This window comes from Equus asinus, chromosome 10 (genome assembly GCF_041296235.1).
Source record: "Equus asinus isolate D_3611 breed Donkey chromosome 10, EquAss-T2T_v2, whole genome shotgun sequence".
In the NCBI taxonomy this organism is placed as follows: domain Eukaryota; kingdom Metazoa; phylum Chordata; class Mammalia; order Perissodactyla; family Equidae; genus Equus; species Equus asinus.
In genome coordinates this window covers 99,720,628-99,741,265 of record NC_091799.1, presented here as the reverse complement: position 1 = coordinate 99,741,265, position 20,638 = coordinate 99,720,628, and the positions used below count along the sequence as shown (strand labels likewise).

General features: G+C 39.6%; 1 protein-coding gene across 8 annotated transcripts in view; it reads right to left on the bottom strand.

Moving 5' to 3' along the window:
* The window catches only part of CTNND2 (catenin delta 2), an 888,692-nt gene that overhangs the window by 214,084 nt on the left and 653,970 nt on the right, over positions 1–20,638 (bottom strand). The gene's annotated exons all lie outside the window — the stretch shown is intronic.

The window sequence follows — 20,638 nt, the reverse complement described above, 5'->3', positions numbered from 1 at the left end:
TTTTATTGCCTTTACTTGCTTTAATATCCTACCAATAAAAATTCAAATGCATTTCCTTTCAAGCTATGGAATTTTGGAGAGGTGATTTTAACTTCATAATGAGTGTCTCAGACATTTCTCTCTATAAAAATATGCCACACACTCATGGCATGAAGCAGATGGAGGACCAAAAGAATGCTTCTCTCTCCTAAGACTCATTAAATTTAACACTGTCTTAAAGGGCTGCGGGATTGATGTACAAAATTACATTAAATTTTGGTGTTCTTTTTACCTAAGGAAAATTTTGATTTTTTTATAAGTGAATGGAAAAAAACCTTGCAATATGTTTCTAGCTGTGTGTTCTCCTTTAATTTTTTAGACCACTTTTAAAATTTAAACTGCAAACAAACAGGCTAGTTAACATACAGACCATTTCACGGAGTTTTCATTAGCAAAGCTGTATTTGAATATTTCTGTATTAATGTGGAAAAATAACACGATTCATTAGTAACATTCTTTCCTCTTTTTAAACTTCAATGGCCCTCAGGGATCACAGGAGTATCATTTCGCATGAAAGAATGTAATTTGATACCTTCCCTACTTAGTTTTCTTATGACAGAAAATGCATTCATTCTGCAGATGTGCTGGGTCACATGCTAAATCCCCAAGTCTTCCAAGGGACTCCAATACCAGTTTCTCTCTGAGGCTGCTCCAACCACACCATTTACAACTGCAATCTGAACCCACCCCTTCCCCAATGCAGCCATGATAAAGTTAACGAATCTGTTACACAAGTCTTCATAGTACTTATCACTTCCACCTTCTTTATGATGTTTATTGTTATTGTCTGTCGTCTGCTAGAAGGTATGTTCTTGGGGGACAAATCTCTCTCTCTGTTCACTGACATATCTCTGTCCCTATCCTGAGGGCGATTCTGGCCACAGAGAGTCAATGGGGAGGGAGAGTGTATTACTTGCTACAGTTGTGTTTCTCAGGTTAGCTAACACTGAGCTTTTCAAAACTGAGTAATATCCTTCTTTAAAGGGGGGAAAACACCCTTTTGTGAACGGCTAAGAGTGTTTCCAGGGGGCTACAGGAGCTCCTCCCACAGCAGGTTACAAATAAAATGAGGGCATGTATCATTCATATAAGGTGGGCCACCAGATGAATCAGAATATTCCTGTCGGAATTATTTTCATGCATCAACAAAATGCAAACAGAAGAACTGATATCATAGAACTCGCAGACTCTGAGTCCCTGATTTGGAAAACATGGATGTGGTGTTTGGCATATGGCACCTCCTATGAGAAGAGTGCCAGGGAAGGAAGAGGGGAGGACATACGGGGACATGGTTGTTGAGCAGGGCATTCACTTCCCTAAGGTGCTTGCATAGCCTGCAGAAGTAGGAGTGCCCAGAAGGTGGCTAAAGGGATTACTGGGTCAATTTTAAAATGCAAGAAAGGATTGGAAAGCAACTTTTTCCCAACTACAGTTTTACCCCGCTTGGCACCCACCCAGGAGAGATGAAGTTTGTATCACTATATACATGTTTCCCGTACATACCTCTGAGGTATAACCACATCTACTTTATCATAATACTCCAGAAGGGACATTCCATTTGCACAAAAAGGCTAAACTGTGAATGTCATTTTTCCTATGTGTGTATATTTCATGTGTGCTTTATATTCTCTGTGTTTAATTATTTCAGTAATGATGAAACTATTAAAAAAGAGGTATTAAGGCCATTCTTACAGTTCACTGACTGGTTATATATTAAAAGCAGGTGGCATAGTAAATCTATCTATGTATATAGCTACATATTTTATCTATATCTATATATTTTAGATATACTGTGTATTATAGTTAATATTCCTATTTTATGATATTTCCCATTCAAAGAACTTAATGAATTAAGCTATTAAAATATTACTCCAAAGCATTAAGAGGGAAAATGAATGCAATATAAATTCTTAATGGTATAATGAGAACGCAATCTTTTCAGTGTGATCCTAATTAACGCCATATATCCAAATTTATAATGAAATCTTAAGTTCTGTTTTAATCTCTTTAGAGAAACACAAACAGGACAATCAAGTTTTGCTTCTGCCCTTATTTTTGGGGTCACTGGATTGTCTACATTAAAAACTTTTGTTTTCTTGAGGTTGAATTTTATGTAAAAATGTGACAATCCTACTTCAGTTTTCTGAAGCCAGACATGAGTCAGAGTTGATATTTAGGCATTCACAGATGTGACATGTGATGGTCAGGTCTGTGTCTCCTCTGCTTCCTCCTCTTGCTGCCTCCCTTCTCCCAACCAGAAGGGAAGCCGTGAGGTGGACTTTCAGTTCTCTTGTAGCATCTTCATTCTGGTGGCTGTGGACAGGTCCCAATGTTGTCCTCTTCACTTCCGCTCTGCTCCTCTCCTGGGTCCTCCCTCCCTTCAACTTCTCCTTACGCCCAATTCCTCCAGTTCCTTCTTGTATCCAACCTTAAACCCTTTAGAAGACTCTAAACAAACTTCTTTTAAACATTAATAAAGTACAGGTTCTCTTTGAAAAACTATCAGGGGAAACTCTCTTTTTTGAAATGGCACCTTTTCTTCCTCTCCCACTAAATGGCCAGCCATCTGTTTTACATTGACATTCCCTGTCAATCACTCAACATCCAACAGGGGAGCGCTTGTTTCAGCCTACACAATATCATTTTAGGCCAGCTTACCCTCTCTCCTACTCCTTTCATCATCTTCATGCAAAATTCTTCAAAAGTCAAATCTTACAAGATTATGGGTTTAATATTATTAAAACAAAGTTAATAAAATGTCATATAATCCTGTATCTAATATATGTGAAATAAAATGCCTTAGAAGAATATCTGTCACATGGTAGTAAGTTAGTAAATATCAGATGAGTAGAATATGGTGCAGGTGGGTGTCACGTGTTAGTTTCCTTCTCTCTCTTTTTTACTATTTTAAAATAGACATTGCTTTTTAGAGCTGTTTTAGTTCCACAGCAAAATTGAGCAGAAAGTGCAGAGAATGACCATATACCCCTGCCCTCACACAAGCATAGCCTCCCCTTTATCAACATCCCCTTCAGAGTGGGACATTTGTCATAATCAGTGAACCTACACTGACATATCGTGATAACCCAAAGTCCATAGTTTACATTATGGTTCATTCTTGGTGTCACACATTCTGTGCGTCTCGACAAATGTATAATGACACGTATCTACCATTACAGTATCATACGGAATAGTTTCACTGCCCTAAAAATCCTCTGTTCTTTACCTATTCATCCCCCCTCCTCTCTAACCTCTGGCAACCACTGATCTTTTTACTGTCTCCGTAGTTTTACTTTTTCCAGAATGTCATATAGTTGGAGTCATACAGTATGTAGCTTTATAGATTGGCTTCTTTCATTTAGGAATAAGCATTTATTACTCTTCTATGTCTTTTCATGGCTTGATAGCACATTTCTTTTTGGTGCTGAATAATATTCCATTGTATGGATACAGGACAGTTTATTTATCCATTCATCTACAAAGGACATCTTGGTTGCTTCCAAGTTTTGGTAATTATGGATAAAGCTGCTATAAACATCTGAGAGCAGGTGGTTGTGTAGACATTAAGTTTTCAACCTCTTTGGTAAATACCAAGGAGCACAACTATTGGACTGTATAGTAAGAGTATGTTTAGTTTTGTAACAAATTGACAAATTGTCCTCCAAAGGAAGTGGACCATTTTGCATTCCCTCCAGGAAGGAACGAGAGTTCCTGTTGCTCCACATCCTTGCCAGCATTTGGTGTGGTCAGCGTTTTGAATTTTGGCCATTCTAATAGGTTGTAGTGGTATCTCATTGTTTTCTTTTCTTTTAAAAGTGTGTGATTCAGCCTTATTTACATTAGCAAACTATTGAATAAAAACAGTCAATGTTGAAATATATTGTGGGGGACTGGGATTCGCTACCCCAAGATATGTCTCTTCGGCATGAGGATTATTTTGGGCTGGTTACTTTTAAAAACTGCAGACAGGAAAGAAACTCTGAAAAGTAGAATTTACCTACCCATTGTAAGAGACATTTACATTTGTAAAGGAAATCTCCATCTTTAACGGTGTCTCCCTCTCTGTACCAGGAAGAAGAGGGGATGACCTTATCTCTAGAAACTCTTATCAATGTGGAAGGCAAGGACTTAAATCTGCATAATAACCTTACTCTTATTTACTGTCCTTTTCTGTTAATCTCCTATAACTGACTCCCTCCACCCCCAACATCCTCCTTTGCCTTTAGGTGAAGATGATATTTAAGGTGGTGGCTTCAGCCATTTTGGTGAGTTGCTTAGTTTGCCTGAGCCTCTCGCAGGTATACATGTTATAAAGCTTTGTTTAATTTTCTCCTGTTACTCTGTGTCATGTGAATTTAATTCGATGTCCGGCCAGAAGGACCAAGAGCGGGTAGTGGAAATGTCTTCCTCCCCTACAATATATAGGAAAGATAATAGCTTAAATTGGATCTGGACTGAACAAACCTCATCTCTGCTACTTTGCTGAATTTGATAGAATCAGGAAATGACTGAAAAGGGCCTTTCATACATAACCTGAATAGACGATCTTAAATTCATTTACTAATGATTCTTTGAGAGATGGTCCACTTCAGCCAATTGTTCTTATGTCAATAGCTCACATTTATTTTTCTGCTCAGCTGTGAACTTCAGATAGCTAGATGGAGAGAGCAGTCTACAAGAAGTAAGGAAGGTGGGGGCTCATGAACCTCACACCCAGAGGAAATAAAAAAATGGATTAGCTAATCAAACAAAACAAAACTATGCCCTATTGCCTGTCCTTTTAGGCTCTTTACAGACAGGGCATTCTTTAACCTGATGGCGACAGTCTCTTGGGGATGGAGGCTGGGATGTGTGTGCACAGAATCAGTGAAGCTCACTCAGTTTGTGCCAGGGGAGAATGAAAATGGCTTCCACACCTTTGCCATACAATCCACTGTTTTAAAGTGTTTTTACAATTTAAACTCCAGAACTAAAAGTATCTAAAAATCATTCAAGAGTAGGATGCAATGATTTTCTTCTTCGCCCTTTCATTACAAGGCAGAATATATATAAGCCTTTTAAATCAGAAAAAAAATGGATGGGCAATTAAATTAAATACAAGAAAAATGCAAGTAATGCAATATTATCCATTGCAAAAAATGGGGCCTGACCACTTAATGGATTTGTTACTCTTAACATTATCTGCATTTATTGAGAGAGAATACAAAATATTTACAAATGAATTAGCTATTATCATTAAATTGATATCAACATCAATAAATAATTTAGAACATATCCAATTACAGCAGTGTGTGTATGTTCAAGACAGTCTTCATGAAATTATAATGATAATGATGATGTATGGTGGGTTAAAAAACTAACAGGGACTAGAGTTCTACTTGGGAGGTACCCGTCTTCATATAGAAAAATACTACTGAAAAGTTGCTTTGAAAATAGTGAGACCCTGAGGGCATGGGCTGTGGGTGTTCTTTGCAATAAAAGACACTACTAACCTGCTCTTCATCTGAAAGGTGGAGGAGTTTGGAGCTTTGGGGTGGATGGTGGGGGAGGAAGAGGCTGGAGCAGCCTATTGTTAACATACTGGTTGATGAGATAAGGACCTCAAAACAGCTAAGCACTTGGGTATACATTCTATCCCTTTCAAGGATCTATTGTATTTTAAGCAAAACAGATATATCTTTGGGCTTCCGGTTTAGTCTAAAAGAAACTAGACTGGACATGAAACTCAAAGTAAGTTTAAAAGTAAGTTTAATAATAGCCTGCAGGACTAATAATATATAGTACTTCCTCTTGCTCTAGAAATTTATGAACAATCAAGTCACAACTTCTGAGAATCAATTTAGAGAAAGCTGACTAAAAGGTACTTTGGATTCAGTGATTTTAGTAAATTTCTAAATAACTTATTTTTCAATGACGCTGATGTGGGGGATTGGAATTGGCCACCTCAAGATATGTCTCTGGCATGAGGATTATTTTGGCTGGTTACGTTTAAAAACTGCAGACATGAGGGAAACTCTGTAAAGCAGAATTTACTTACTCTTTGTAAGACATATTTACATTTGTAAAGGAAATCTCCATCTGTAAAGGTGTCTCCCTCACTGTACCAGGAAGAAGGAGGGATGACCTTATCTCTAGAAACTCTTAATCAATGCAGAAGGCAAGGACTTAAATCTGAACAATAACCTTACTCTTGTTTACTGTGCTTTTTCTGGTAATCTCCCATAATTGACTCCTCCCACCCCCAACATCCTCCTTTGTCTCTAGCTGAAGATGGTATTTAAGGTGAGAGCTTCCGTCATTTTGGCAAGTTACTCAGTTTTTCTGGGTCTCTCCCAGGTATACATGTTATAAAGCTGTGTTTAATTTTCTCCTGTTATTCTGTCTCATGTGAATTTAATTCATTGTCCAGCCAGAAGGACCCAGAGTATGTAGAGGAAATGTCTTCCTCCCCTACGCTGGTTTGAAAAGTCAAAAAATAGAAACAGTTGCTTTATAGTCCTTATTAATGACTAAAAATTAAATAATTTTCTCTGCTTAAAAAGCTACTGGATGATACAAAGTTTGTGGATCTGAAACCAGAGGCTTAACGGGAAGTAACTGAATCTCCCTCTTCAGCTTTAACATAGAACCTGAAAAGTTATCAGTTTGTAAAACACATATTTTACCTCACTGAATTCCATCCTTTGCCCGTATAGTAAAGCCAGTTAAACAATCACTGTTTCCATATAATTTGAATTGATGTGTGTACATGTAGTTGCCTCTGAGTAAAATAGAAGTAGAGCTCATAAAGGCCAAAATCTTTTTTAATTTTATGGTAGATGTTATTTTTGAGAATTTTGAGAAAAAATATCTCTCTACAGTTGTGCAAAATGATCTACTTTCTCCATTCAGTAGGTGAACCAAGATGGATGACGTTTCTTCTTTTTTTTTTAAAGAATGTCAGTGTCAAGAATACTGTTCTTTCTTTTTACGATTGGCACTCGAGCTAACATCTGTTGCCAATCTATTTTTTCCTTCTTCTCCTAAAGCCCCCCAGTACATAGTCATGTATTCTCATTGTGAATGCCTCCGGTTGTGCTATGTGGGACGCCATCTCAGCATGGCCTGATGAGCAGTGCCATGTCCGTGCACAGGATCTGAACTGGCAAAACCCTGGGCTGCCAAAGCCGAGAGCGCGAACTTAACCACTCGGCCACGGGGCCGGTTCCTATGTTTCTTTTTAAATTATGTTTTAGAGAGGGGGTATATTGCAGTGTTTAGGGAACCTGGCTTTGAAGTTGGAGCAACTTGGTTCCAATCATTCCTCCTTCTCTTAAAACCTGGGTCCCTCAGGCAAGTTACTTAAATGTCTGTAAATTATGAACAAAATGTGAACCTGCCTCATAGGGTTGTTTTCAGGATTAAGTCAAAGTTCAAATGTGAATTGATTAACAAAGTGCTCAATAAATATAATCTCATGGAATTACCCACTGTATTGATCTATTAAAGAATATATATTTTTCTCTTTTGGTGAGGAAGATTGGTCCTGTGCTAACATCTAGGGTAGTCTTCCTCCACTTTTTGGATGTGGAAGGCCGCCACAGCACGGCTTGATGAGCTGTATGTAGGTCTGCGTCTGGGATCCGAACCTGCAAACCCCAGCCGCCAAAGCACAGCATGTGAATTTAACCACTACACCACTGGGCCAGCCCCAGGATATTCTTAAGTTACTTACTACCTGGCCAATGTCTGAATTAACTTCATAATATGCTGATACAACACATGATAGAGTCAGTGAAAGGTATACAATTCAGAGTTATACCATCATAAATTTCATGTAGTGTGTAAACTGTATATTATCTAATAGATCATTAACCCAATCTGGTATATAACTAATAAGATTAAATAAGGGATATATTTACTCTTGAATGAACAGTATGGATGGTCTTAGTCATTTAGGAAATATCAAAGTGTCCTGTATCAATATTGCACCCATGAGATATTTTCCAAGGCTAGTACAGTGAAATAATTAATCTCTATTTCTAAAAGGACAGGAGTTTCTTGTTATGGTAACTTAAATGACAAAACACAAGGCATTTAAAAAGAATTTTGAGGGGCTGCCTGGTGGCAAAGTGGTTAAGTTTGTGTGCTACACTTCAGCGGCCCAGGGTTTACTGGAATGAATCCTGGGTGCAGACCTGCACATTGCTCATCAAGCCATGCTGTGGTGGCATCCCATATGCAAAATAGAGGAAGACTGGTACAGATGTTACTCAGTGACAATATTCCTCAAGCAAGAAGAGGAAGATTGGCAGCACATGTTAGCTCATGGCCAATCTTCCTCATCGAAAATAAAAAAAAGAATTTTGAGGTGATACTAGTTCTTGGAAAAAGAGAAACCATCTTTTTGAAATATAGAGGGAATTATTAGGCAAAAAGAGAGAAGAACCATGTTTCAATTTTATTAAAAACTTGGCTTCTAATAAACAGATGAAAAAATGCAACTTGTAGCAAATGATGCAACCAGTAACAAAAAATATAACCAATAACAGGTTAAATGACTCAGAAGGTTCTAGTCTTATGTAGGTTTCTTAGATGTTACTGATTGTCATGAGGTAGCAGGTGTAGGGGTTTTTGTTCCATCTCTGTGTCTAGCAGAAAGCTATTTAGTTTTTGAAAATCATATGGAAAAGATACAGAAGTCTACAAATATATTATTATTATTATTATTTGAATTCCCTTATTCTTTCCAGTCTAAAGAAACATTAACATCAAGTCTGAAGTCTGACATTCCTAGAATCTTGTCACCCTGCACAGATTTCCAAATCCAGCTCCCACACCATTCAACATGTCCTCAGCTGTCACTGCATGGACATATAACAAAATGAACTTTTTTTTTTGAGGAAGACTAGCCCTCCGCTAACTGCTGCCAATCCTCCTCTTTTCGCTGAGGAAGACTGGCCCTGAGCTAACATCCGTGCCCATCTTCCTCTACTTTATATGTGGGGTGCCTGCCACAGCATGGCTTTTGCCAAGCGGTGCCATGTCCACACCTGGGATCCGAACCGGCAAACCCCGGGCCGCCGAAGCGGAACACGCGAACTTAACTGCTGTGCCACTGGGCCGGCCCCTAAAATGAACTTCTTAAAGGGGAGAATCTGAACATTTTTTTCTTTTTCACTATCCTCAATTTAAGAGAAGTAGCTGATATTGTACTAGTTATGTATTGTCCAGATCTCTGGTTAAAGAAAACTATATCCCATGAAAATCTCTGATATGATCTATTTTACAGCACTTCGAACTTTCAAGTTCTCGTCACCCTCATGATCCCACCATTTAAAGAGATAAAGGTAAGAAGGGAAAAGCCCTGTACTTTGGTCTGAACGTGAATTGTTATCCCACGCAGCAATGCTGCATTTTACAAGACGATTTACAAGGGACAAAGCAGCTAAAACGTCACAAATTACATAGAGCACCATCCTTGGCCCTTTCCATTCCCCTCTTGCTAACTGTGATCATGAGCAGTGAAGTTTCTAGACGCTCAGGATGAAATACCATCAGTCTGAGTGGATGAAGAGCAGGCAGCAGGATTCTCTATTGAAAATCTTATGCCTACCAACGAAGCCAGCATGCAGGCCAAATGGGCCAAATGGGAGCTGTCCATCTGGAGGCTGGGGGCTGACACCCTCCAGAAACACTCCCCAGCACTCAGAATTGAAGCACACCAAAGGCCAGTTTCAACAGTATTCTTTAGGAGCACCCAGCAAAGCCTCCTCTCTTTTCTTATTTAACAAGAAAGAATTTCAAGTGACTCCACAAATTTCTTTTCTAAAGACACCACTCAGACACACTCATCGTTTTCCAAATAACTCTCAGGGTTTCCGTTATCTGATGTAACTTTTGAGCTGTCCTTGTAGATATGGAATACGAAATGGCAAAGTAGTGACAATTACAGGGAATGCCTCCAATAAAAGTCTCCCTTACTGTGTTCCAAACTGAACTCAACCTAACGCATTTGTGAGCGGCAAAGCTAAACTCATATGTTGTTCAGCATCTCAAAGAGAATTTTAGGGCAGCGCACATAAATTTTGGAAACACAAATGCTGTAAGGCAGACACATAACTGAACTACTTGAAATTATTAAAATATCTCAGAATGCCCACAAACATTACCCCAAAAGCTTTCATTGCTGTACAGATTGGACAGTGCTTCATTTGACCAATGTTTATGGGTGCTTAGTCTGTTCAGGCTAAGCTAGGCTCAGAGGTGGATGAAATGGACCAAGCTCCTCCCTTAAAGGAGTCACATACCCAGCAGAGAAGCCAATATTACCATTTCAATAGTGAAAAACAGAGGCAGCTTCATCTGGAGGAGGATGTGGCAATTTTCTAGTTATAATTTGGATGCTTAAAGTGGGTCCACCAAACTGTACAAGCTTTAAGGCCCTCAAAACCCAGATCTTCCTCAGTAACAAGAACCATAAAGAAGACACAGCAGGATAAAAGGATAAGGGTATGGGATGATGTTGCAGGGGGTCGGTCAGAGTACTGTGGTCAGGGGACACTGGAACAGAGATCAAATGATACGAGGGAGTAATAGAGGGTCCCGAGGACGAGCAAGGAGGCCCGAGTGGCTGGAGCAGAGTGACGAAGAAGAGGAAGATGGGAGGGACTGCAAGGCGGCGCAGGGCTGGAGCTGGGGGCTCTTAGCCACTATGAAGCCAACAGGCTTACTCAGAGGAAGATGGGATTGAAAGCTGACTTAACACACTGCTGTATGCGCCACGTGGAGAACAATCTACAGAGGCCCCAAAGCAGAAGCAGGGACACCAGCTCGGGGCCACCGAGACTGCCTAAGTGCAAGAAATAGGACAGCTTTAGAGCAGATGGATGGGAGTCCAAGTGGGGGAAATGGCCAAATTCGAGCTCTGTTTTGCAGGTAGGGCAGAAAATATGACTGCGAAAAAGAAATCACGAGTGACTAAGTTTTTGGCCTTTCATTTTTAACAAACAAGTGCATTGATAATCATCACAATAGTAGTGTTTAGTTGACTGACAGATGGCAAAGTGTTTATAAAAGACACAGCCCTCATTTAAATTTCTATTTCATTGGCATTATGAAAGCACATATTTTAAAAATTGCTCTTCGTTTGTTATTCCAAAATGAAAAATATCTTTCTAAAATATAAAATTATGCTAAATACAGACATAGAAATAATAGAGAAACTGTTTTGTATCTTAGATAGCCTATGGTTATTACAAATAAAGAGTATTAAAGTAAATGTAATACATGCCACCAAAAGGAGTTATGATAGATATGTAGAGAAAACTTTTGTATACATTTATTTTAAATATCTAAATTTTTAAAAATGTAAACTATCAAGTAAGACTTCAATTATACCTATAAAATTGTACAGAATATAAAATTTGCTTAAGTGTTTTTGTTTCACATTTCTTTTTCTCTTTTTTTTTTTCTATTTTAGGTTATGAAATTACCTATATGTTCTGAAGTCTGTCTGCCCACACACTCTTTTGTGGTCGTAACAGCCAATATTTACTAGACCAAACACTTGTTGAGAAAAGAATTTCAGTTTTATTCAGTTCAACTGATATTTAGTAAGCACTGAGTTCCTTGAGGATCTCATGGACTAATAAAGAAGAAACTCACAGGAACAAACGAAGTGCTATGAAGCCCCCAGGAAGGTCATGAAACCAGCCTCCTTGGGACGTGAGGTGGGATAACTAGTTCTGGAAGAAATTTCAGCTGAATTGATTTTAAGAAGTTTCAATACTGGTGAACCATACAATGTAGAATATGATTAAAGTCTAAAACATTTGGGGCGTAGCATGTCCATGCTTTTTAAAGTGAGGCACACGAATGGTAGAGTTTGGGGGAAGGAGTAGGCACCAGTGTTTTAGATGGTGGTACATCTTCTTGGCCCTTAAATTTACCCAAACACTGGGGTAGGGGGATGCATTATTATATTATTATTTTTTATAATCAGACTTGGACACTTTATGGAGTAGAATATAAGATTTGTGAGATTTTAAAGAGAAAGCACAGAATTTAAGGGAATATTTGTAGAAAGCTTCTTTGGCCAACAGCCCTCAATTCCTGCAGGCCCCATGGACAACGGCTCTGTAGAGGGATAAGCAGTGAGAAGTTGGAGAGGCTGGGAAGCACAGCGAAGGGCATCTGCCTACATAGGGTGCCTCCCAGAGGCGGGACTCAGGGAGTGCTGTGGGATGCTGGAAGAGACCAGGCTGGGGCTGGCACTGAAAACCATGTAAATGAGGAAATATTTGAGGCCACAGGGCATGGGGACCCACTCACAGTTTCTGAGCTGAAGAATGACATGGGAAGTTGTGGCAATGAGGCAAGAGAATTAATTTGAGAGACAGTACAAAAGAAGACAATATGGGTCGTATGGAAGTATATCTTAGATATGAAACATCCTTGAACCATTTTCCTGGCATCTGGGAATTTATAAATACTATAACATGCATGCGAAGTTTCCACATCTCTCAATCCTTTGTTTAAATTAACTCTACTTATCTTATTCTGATAGCTCTGTGCTCTGACCCCCCGCAAGGTAATTGGTGAAGCCCATCTTGCAATTCTCCAGCTTAGCTCTGCCCCCAGGAACGCAGGGTGGAGGCTGCAGGGGGGCTCAGGAGCTGAACAAAAGGGAAAACCTTCTCCACCTCTCAGAGCTCCCTGGAGCTCGCCGAAGACATCTGTCGGATCCAACCACTGTAACCAGCTCTTTTGAGAATCCACAAAGTGGAACATGTCAACCTTATTTTCTCATGTTTCTATTGAACCCAAAGAAAGCTGTTACCAGGGAAATCCATTTGCAACATGGCATCTTGAAATATGAGTTATTCAATGGTACTGCTCAGCTGATTAAAATGTTATTCACTCTTCATTTTGTCCATCAGCCCAAGCGGAACATTTATACGACACTTGGATCTTGGTACAATAAGAACTACACTTGTTTGGTGCATCCGTGAACTTTGAAATTTTAAAAGTTACATTCTCAGAAATGCCATCAAGTGCAGTGCAGTGCATCCTAAACCTATATGTTGTCCTTCATAGAGAAGGAGACCGTATTCCAGGCAACATGTGTATTTTTATCCCAGAAGGTATGATGGCAGAACAACTCTCCTAGTAATTTTAGTAAGTTAGTACGACTAAATCACACATATGTCTATAACTTTATATACTCAGGTACTATAATGTTATACATATATAATAATATATAATAAATACATACGTAAATAAATAAATTTCTGTGTAAATATATATGCATATATTTAAAAGAGAAAGCAATTAACAAATGTCTCTTCTCTCTTCTCCCACCAAAATGAGAGTCATTCAGTTCTTCCAATTATTTTATTCCAATTTAAATTTTATTGCTTTAATTTTCTTTTATCTTATAACTCATCACTTGTGGGTTCAAAGGACCTGCCCTGTGGGCATTCTGCCTCCAAATAAATAAAATAGCCACAGAGATTGAGAAGATAGTTGTTTATATTAATAATTTCAGTTCAAAGATCTTCAGTCCTGGAGGGTACAAGATTAAATGGCTGGAACCCCAATTATAAATGACAAAATGCTCTGATTTTACTCTATTTTCAAGCTTTAGCCCTCAGAATAGTTTATCACTTAAACTCTTAAAAAATCTTCAACATATGAAATCTCAGGTTAAAAAAATCAAGTCTCCTTATTTTCTACCTTATTTCTTGATTTCCTAATTATGCATTTAAAAGAATACTGGATACATTAAATGCCTTGGGTTTGCATTTTTAATTCTTTAAGAATCTTTCAAATGAGTGTGTTATTTCATAAAAATTTTTTCCACACTAGAAAGAAGGCAATGGTTACATTCTCAGTTTTTAATAGGTTGGTAGATGCTGAGGACTGATAATGAAACGGGGACTTAGGGAAGAATTTTGTTCTGTTTTTAAATTCTGATTTTTTTAAAAAAACATACATAATTGATCATGTCACTTCTGCTCAACAACCTCTGATGAGCTCCATCACATTCAGAAGATCATTAACCTTGGCCTTCCATCTTGCATGACCTGCCCCCCTCTTCTCTCTGCCTTCATTGCTCATCATTCTCTCTTATTCACTTTTGGCTTCAGTTCCTCTGGGCTTCTGGAAGTTCCTGAGTGGCTAGACATGTTCTCTTGTACTCTGTAGAGTGGCTTCTTTTCCATCACTCAGGGGTCCACTCAACTCAATGAACCATCAAAAATAGCATGTCCACCCACCCTGCACCCCTTCCCTTCTGCTCTTGGCCCACCTCCCCTTTTCTGGATTCCTCCTTTGCTCTTTTCATACACTTATTTGTTGATTTTCTGCCCCACTTCCACCCAGAGGGATTATAAGCGCTGTGAGAGAAGAGATCTTCCCTGACTTGTTCAATGCTGAATCCCGAGGGCCAAGAGGAGAACTTGGCACACAGCAGATGCTCCATATTATTTCTGGACAGAATGCAGTTTTGACCATGAACTTTGAAATAAAGCCAATTTTCACATTCTACCCTTCAGGAGAAATGTCATATGCCAAGCAAATTAGTACTTAAGTCTTTACTTCTGATGAACAGGAAAAGAGCTTAGAATATTACACAACTCTGAATATGATACTAGTCCAGCAAACTTCATGCATATTTAAAAACTGTTTTTCTTATAACTTCATCTTTTCATCTCATGAAGTGAGAGTAATTTTTCCCACAAGTAAAAGCCAAACTATGTACAAAATGCTTCTGCACTATGTACACCTGCATCTTGTTTATAGGAGCCAATGCTGAATAAATTAGCTAATTATAGATATGCAGATGTCTTGTTTTCCTTAATGCAAAAAATACATGAAAGCATGTGAAATGGTGTAGGACTCAGGCCCGTGGTTGAATATCCAATTTCCATTAGATGAACTTGGGCTAAATGGTAAAGAGATAGATGGAAGTCAGAACAATAAAGAAGATTATTCATAATTCAAAATCTTCACATTTTGCTGTCACTCTTCAGGGTTTAAGACACTAAAATGGAAAAATCTAAATTTCAAAACAAATTATCATCTATTGATTCATTTCTTAGGGTGTTTATTGCAGAAAAATTAAATCTAGATCCTGGGAGACTAGCAAAAAGGGGAAAAACATTAGCTTTGGAAACTCCAAGAGATAATATGAAAAACTATGTGGCATTTATTAATACAGATATCCATGCTTCCATGGGTGGGAAAACGGCAAATCTGAATGAGAAAATTAAGGAAATTATCATTTACTTTGAAATTTTTGGAAGGGGATTTTCATAATGAGAGTTGCCACTTGCCCAACATATGAACAATGCACTTGCTTTTGAGACCATGTGGTCATCAAGATGGGATGGACTGATGTGATAAAGCCAAAGGCTAGTCAGGGGAACAATGCTCTGCTAGTGGGAAGAATCCAGAACCTTCTCTGCAGGCATACAGCTCCATAGAGCAGGAGGTATCGTGGCATCAGTCAGATGTGTAGCTGCCCAGGGGTCCTAAGTGTTGAGAGAGAATTTTCCTGGGTCTAACAGGCTGTACAGGCAGAATAATGCACCTACCTCCCCAGCCCCAAAGATGCCCATGTCCTAATCCCTGAAACCTGTGACTATGTATGTTACATGGCAAGGAGGAATTAAGGTTGCAGATAGAATTAAGGCTGCCAATCAGCTGACTTTAAAACAGGGTGGGCTCAGTGTCATCATGAAGTTCTTTTAAACGGAGACCAAAAAGTCAGAATCAGAAAGACAGCAGTGTGAGCAAGACTCACCCAGCTATCACTGGCTTTGAAGACGGAAGGGGCCATGAACCAAAGAATGTGCAAAGCCTCTAGAAACTGGAAAAGGCAAGAAAACGAATTCTCCCCTAGAGGTTCCAGAAAGGAATGCAGTGCTGGATTTTAGTCCAAGGAGACCAATTTTGGACTTATGAGCTCCAGAGCTATAAGATAATATAAGATAATAAATTTATGTTATATTAAGCCACTAAGTTTGTGGCAATTTGTTACAGCAGCAATAGGAAGCTCATACATAGGTAGACTCAGTCAATTGGTTGTCAGGTTATGTGTTCATGAGCAGCCCTCCAGGCTTGGCTGGATAACAAGGCAGCTGCTTTTACCAGCCCACTTGGGGACAGCAGAGGGCTGCCGTGTCTGCTCATTTCCAATGCCCAAGTTGCTGTCTCCACAATCAGGACCAAAAAATCACTTCCTCTTCTAACCACCAGGGCTTATTATTTGGCTGCTGGCTGAGGTACATCTATATCACCTGGCCAAATTTAAGTCAAAGCTGCTCTGCATAAAGAACTGCCAAGGACAGGGCATTGCTCTTTGCCCATTTTCTTGACTTGATGGCTAACCCACTGGCCACTGCTCACCAGTCAGTATGACATGGTTCTCTTTTCAGATAACTTCAATGAGGAAAGACAGAAAAGTCTTCCTAACATGGCAGGTTGCACACTGGATGGTTGGCCCTATCTATATGAGTAATGAATGACTCACTATAACTAGTATCTTTTCAACTGATCATTCAAAAGAATAGAACCTGGTCAACTGGGAGGACAAGCTCTGGTGTTTTGGTTTTGGTTTTGGTCCTGTTAGCATGAACTTTTCTATGAACTAGGTTGAAAGGAGGCAGCTTTCCAAAAGTGTTCCTTCTCTATCATTTTACTGCTCTTTTCTGCAAGCCCTGGTCTTGTTGCGCTTGTCCTGATAAGGAATCATAGTTTGGCGCTATGACTTTTCTATAGAAGAGGATGAAGCATTAGAAGAGATAAAGCAAGGTTCTGAGGCATCCTGTTTACTCATCTACTGGACATATCTGCTATAACCAAACTGAGAGTGTTCTTGAGCAAGTTCCTGCACTTAATCAGAGAGTTTTTGGGCAGATCCTTTCCTAATGTCAGTGTTTTCTAACATTCTCCAAAGTCTAACAGAAATTTCAGGCCTCAAATGTCCCTCAGGGAAGCAAGCAATCTCTACTAGTACCCGGTAGCAAGCCACTGATTGCCTTTCAAAAAGAAAATACCTAATGTTCGAGTGTAGCCGTTGGTATGTTCAAAACATACTAGCTTTTGCCACGAAGCCCAATCTCTTTGGGTGTTTGTCACTGTCCAGGTAAAGCAGTTTGTGGATCCTAGGTATCCAAGTTACTCTCGATACTCTTCGTCACTGAAGACCTTAAGAACTTTTCATTGTTTGGGACCATCTTCAAAAGTGACTTTCTTTCTTTCTTATTCTATCTTTTTTCCTTGTCGTTCTGCTCTTTTTTCTTCTTTGTTCTGATGGGACTTAATAATATCCCTAAACATGAGATATGATTTCTCTAGGACCCACGAACTTCAGCTAAGTATTCTGTTTCTTATTCATTTCAGGATGGCATCAGGGGAACATTTTTCATCAGTTGAGAAATATCTCTGTTTCTTCAACTTTTCCTTGTCAGGTCACCCCTTATAACTCTGCAGAATTTACAAGTCAGTCTCACCTTTGTCAGAGTCACATTAGTTCCAATTCTGTAGGCCTGCTCTTTTGTAAGCCTGATAATCATTACATCATCAAAGTTGTATATCAGAGTGTCTTTTATCATCAGCAAATCTGAGTCCCTTCACAGGAATTTTGGCCATAGGTAGGGGAATTAATATATCCTTGCATGAGAACTGTTAAAATAGGTTGTACGGTCTCTCAGGTACAGGCAAATCAAGATTGGTTTTTTCTCAGAAATCGAGATTGAAAAAAAAAATTCCAGATCAATGAGAGCCCTGAAATCCCTGGTGCCTATCAAGCTTCCTTATTAGTTTGAACTATACTGGATACTGTCAAAGCCATAGGGAGAACCACTCTATTTAGACCTTGCTAATCTATAAAGTCAACCTAGAAAAGCTGACTGCTTTGGCCAAATAAGTCTTTTTGTGTAAGGAGGTATTTTGAGCCAGGGACCTGTCTCTACTGTCTTTGTTAATAGAGATTCCGCCAGCACCTTCCTTGGAGATCTCTCTTGTTCTAGTTTTGAGAATGTTGGATCTTGGCTGGCCGAGGGGCTCTCACTTTGTTTACACAATCACAACTGACTTATGCCACCGCTGTCACCATACTCCTTCTATTCAAGTGTTATGGGAGTGTAAACTCACCGTGGTTTGCACATGTGTTGTCTGGGCCAGCTGGATATGAAAAATTACGTTTTATTTTTGGACAGCTATCTTTCCATTCTCTCTCCAAACAACCTCCAATTCTTAGGACAATGGCCAGGTAAAATTACATTGACTAAGCCCAGAAAAATAGTTTCCCAGGCTCTTGCCAATCAAACAAGCTTCAGAATATGGCCTCAGCTCTCCTGCTGGGAGTGTTTCAAGAGCAACCCAGCCCCCGCCCACAGACACACAAGCAGAGGGGTCACCAGGCCACTCCTCCTCACCCCGGTCACACTATGATTCCTCCCACCTGTATCTGCTCCTTCCACCATGACATGAGTTGAATCAAAATCTTTTTCCAAGATCTCTGTGTCTCATCTCTTTCTGAGTCTCTATCACAGTCTTTTTCAAATCAGTGAAGTTAGGCATAAACACTAAATTTTCTAGAACTTTGAGGGGAGGGGAAAACATCAATTCTGATTTTTTTCTTCTTCCAAGGTATTTAAATTTTTCTTAACAGTGGACAAGGAGTTACACGGTAGGCTGAACAATTCCCCTCCCCCAATATGTCCACATCCAAATCCCTGAAACCTGTGAATATATCACCTTACATTGCAAAAGGGACTTAGCTGCTGTGATTAGATTAAGGAATTAGAGATGCAAGATTAATCCTGGATTATCTGGGTGGGCCCAATGTAATCCCAAGAGTCCTTATAAGAGGGAGACAGGAGGGTCAGAGTCAGAGAGAGAAGATGTGATGATGGAAGCAGAGGTTGGAATGATGAACTTGGAAGATGAAGAAGAGGGATGAGCCAAGGAATGTGGGTGTCCTCTAGAAGCTGGAAAAGGCCAGGGAACAGATTCTCCCCAAGAGCACAGCCCTACTGACACCTTGACTTTAGGCCAGGGAAACTGATTTCAGATTTCTGACCTCTGGAAGTGTGAGATAATAACTTTGTGTTGTATTAAGCCATTAAGTTTGTAGTACATTGTTACAGCAGTAAGAGGAAACTAACATAGCCTATATTCAGTGTCCTCTGACCAATCGTTTTTTCCTTTCTTCCTTTAATGACCATACAAACACCTCTCTAATCGAATCTGTCCTAGGCTTCCCTGTTCCATTTTTGTCCAGCCTGTCCATGGCCTGTGACTCCTCATTTTCTCATGGCTGTTTGTGCTAGCTTAATCATGGAATCCATAAGCCCCACTTACGGTAAGTCAGGCAAGAGTGCCCTCACTTCCTCTTCAATATTTTCAGCTAATTATAAAATGAAGAAATATGAGGGTCCTCTCAGAGAAGGCTCCCCAAATCACTGTACCATCCATTGTTTGCATTAAAAAGCTATTCGGTCCCATTTGATTAGGGGCATGGTCGCAGATCAATCCAAGTTGGCGTTAGCTCTCAATATTGCCACTCTTCAGGGGCAAGTGAAAGGGTTGGAGGGGATAGAGACAATTCTACCTTTTGGGGTAAGCCTTACACACCATGGTTTTAACCTAGACCAGAGGAACATAGCTTTGGGCTGGAGAAAAAAGCGTTAGGCTGCACAGCTACTATCTGTGATTAATTCTTACTCTACACAAACCCTGATATCACTATTACGCATTGGAGAATCCTAATCTTTGCATCATCTGTCTCAGGATCCCTGGTAATAATTTTAACCTGAATCCTTGCCTATACTCATTGGAAAAATTGCCCAGATCTTTTGCCCCTAAACCTCTACAGTCCCACATCCATGGTCCTCTGGACATGTCTAAAGAGAACATTCTACCAAGAGGCAAGTTCACCCATCACATCTCTGCCCGACCTGTCTGCAACACAAATATTGGCATCTCAAGTTCAGTTTTCATATTTTTTCTATGGCAGAGTTTATTTCCCTGTTAAAAGCTTCAGCTATCTCTGCTTGTTTGGTAAAAGGCAATGGAAGTGACCCTTTCACTTTGGATTATAATTTATATGCAATATAATGTTACCAATCACCCAGAACCAAGGGGATAATGGGCATATTCCTTCCTTTTACACATGTAGAGTTGCATGGTCACATACCAAGAACTGTCTCGTCAGAAAGATGGCTTCACAGAATCATCGCCATCCCTTTCAGTTTCCATATGTTTGCCCCAAGCCATCTTAAGAAACTGAGGGTGGGGTCTGTGTATCAATCCCATTTTGGACACCTATTTGCACGCTTGATACTAACAGTGCTGTGTGTCCCCAAGAGAAACTGAGAGGCTGGGGAGATTAGGAACAATCACCACCAGTAGAGGTGAGACACGTTCTTCTGCTTTGTATGGCAAGTTTCTCTGTAAATTAAAGTAGATGGCAAGGGGTTTGAGCTTAGATGGTGTAACTTCTATTCCTTAGATATATTTGGGCATGCAAAACAAGCTTTAGGGGCTAGATTTCAGAAATTTTTTGTAGGAGGAAGTGAGAGAAGGGAGAGTTGGGCAGCTAGACCCA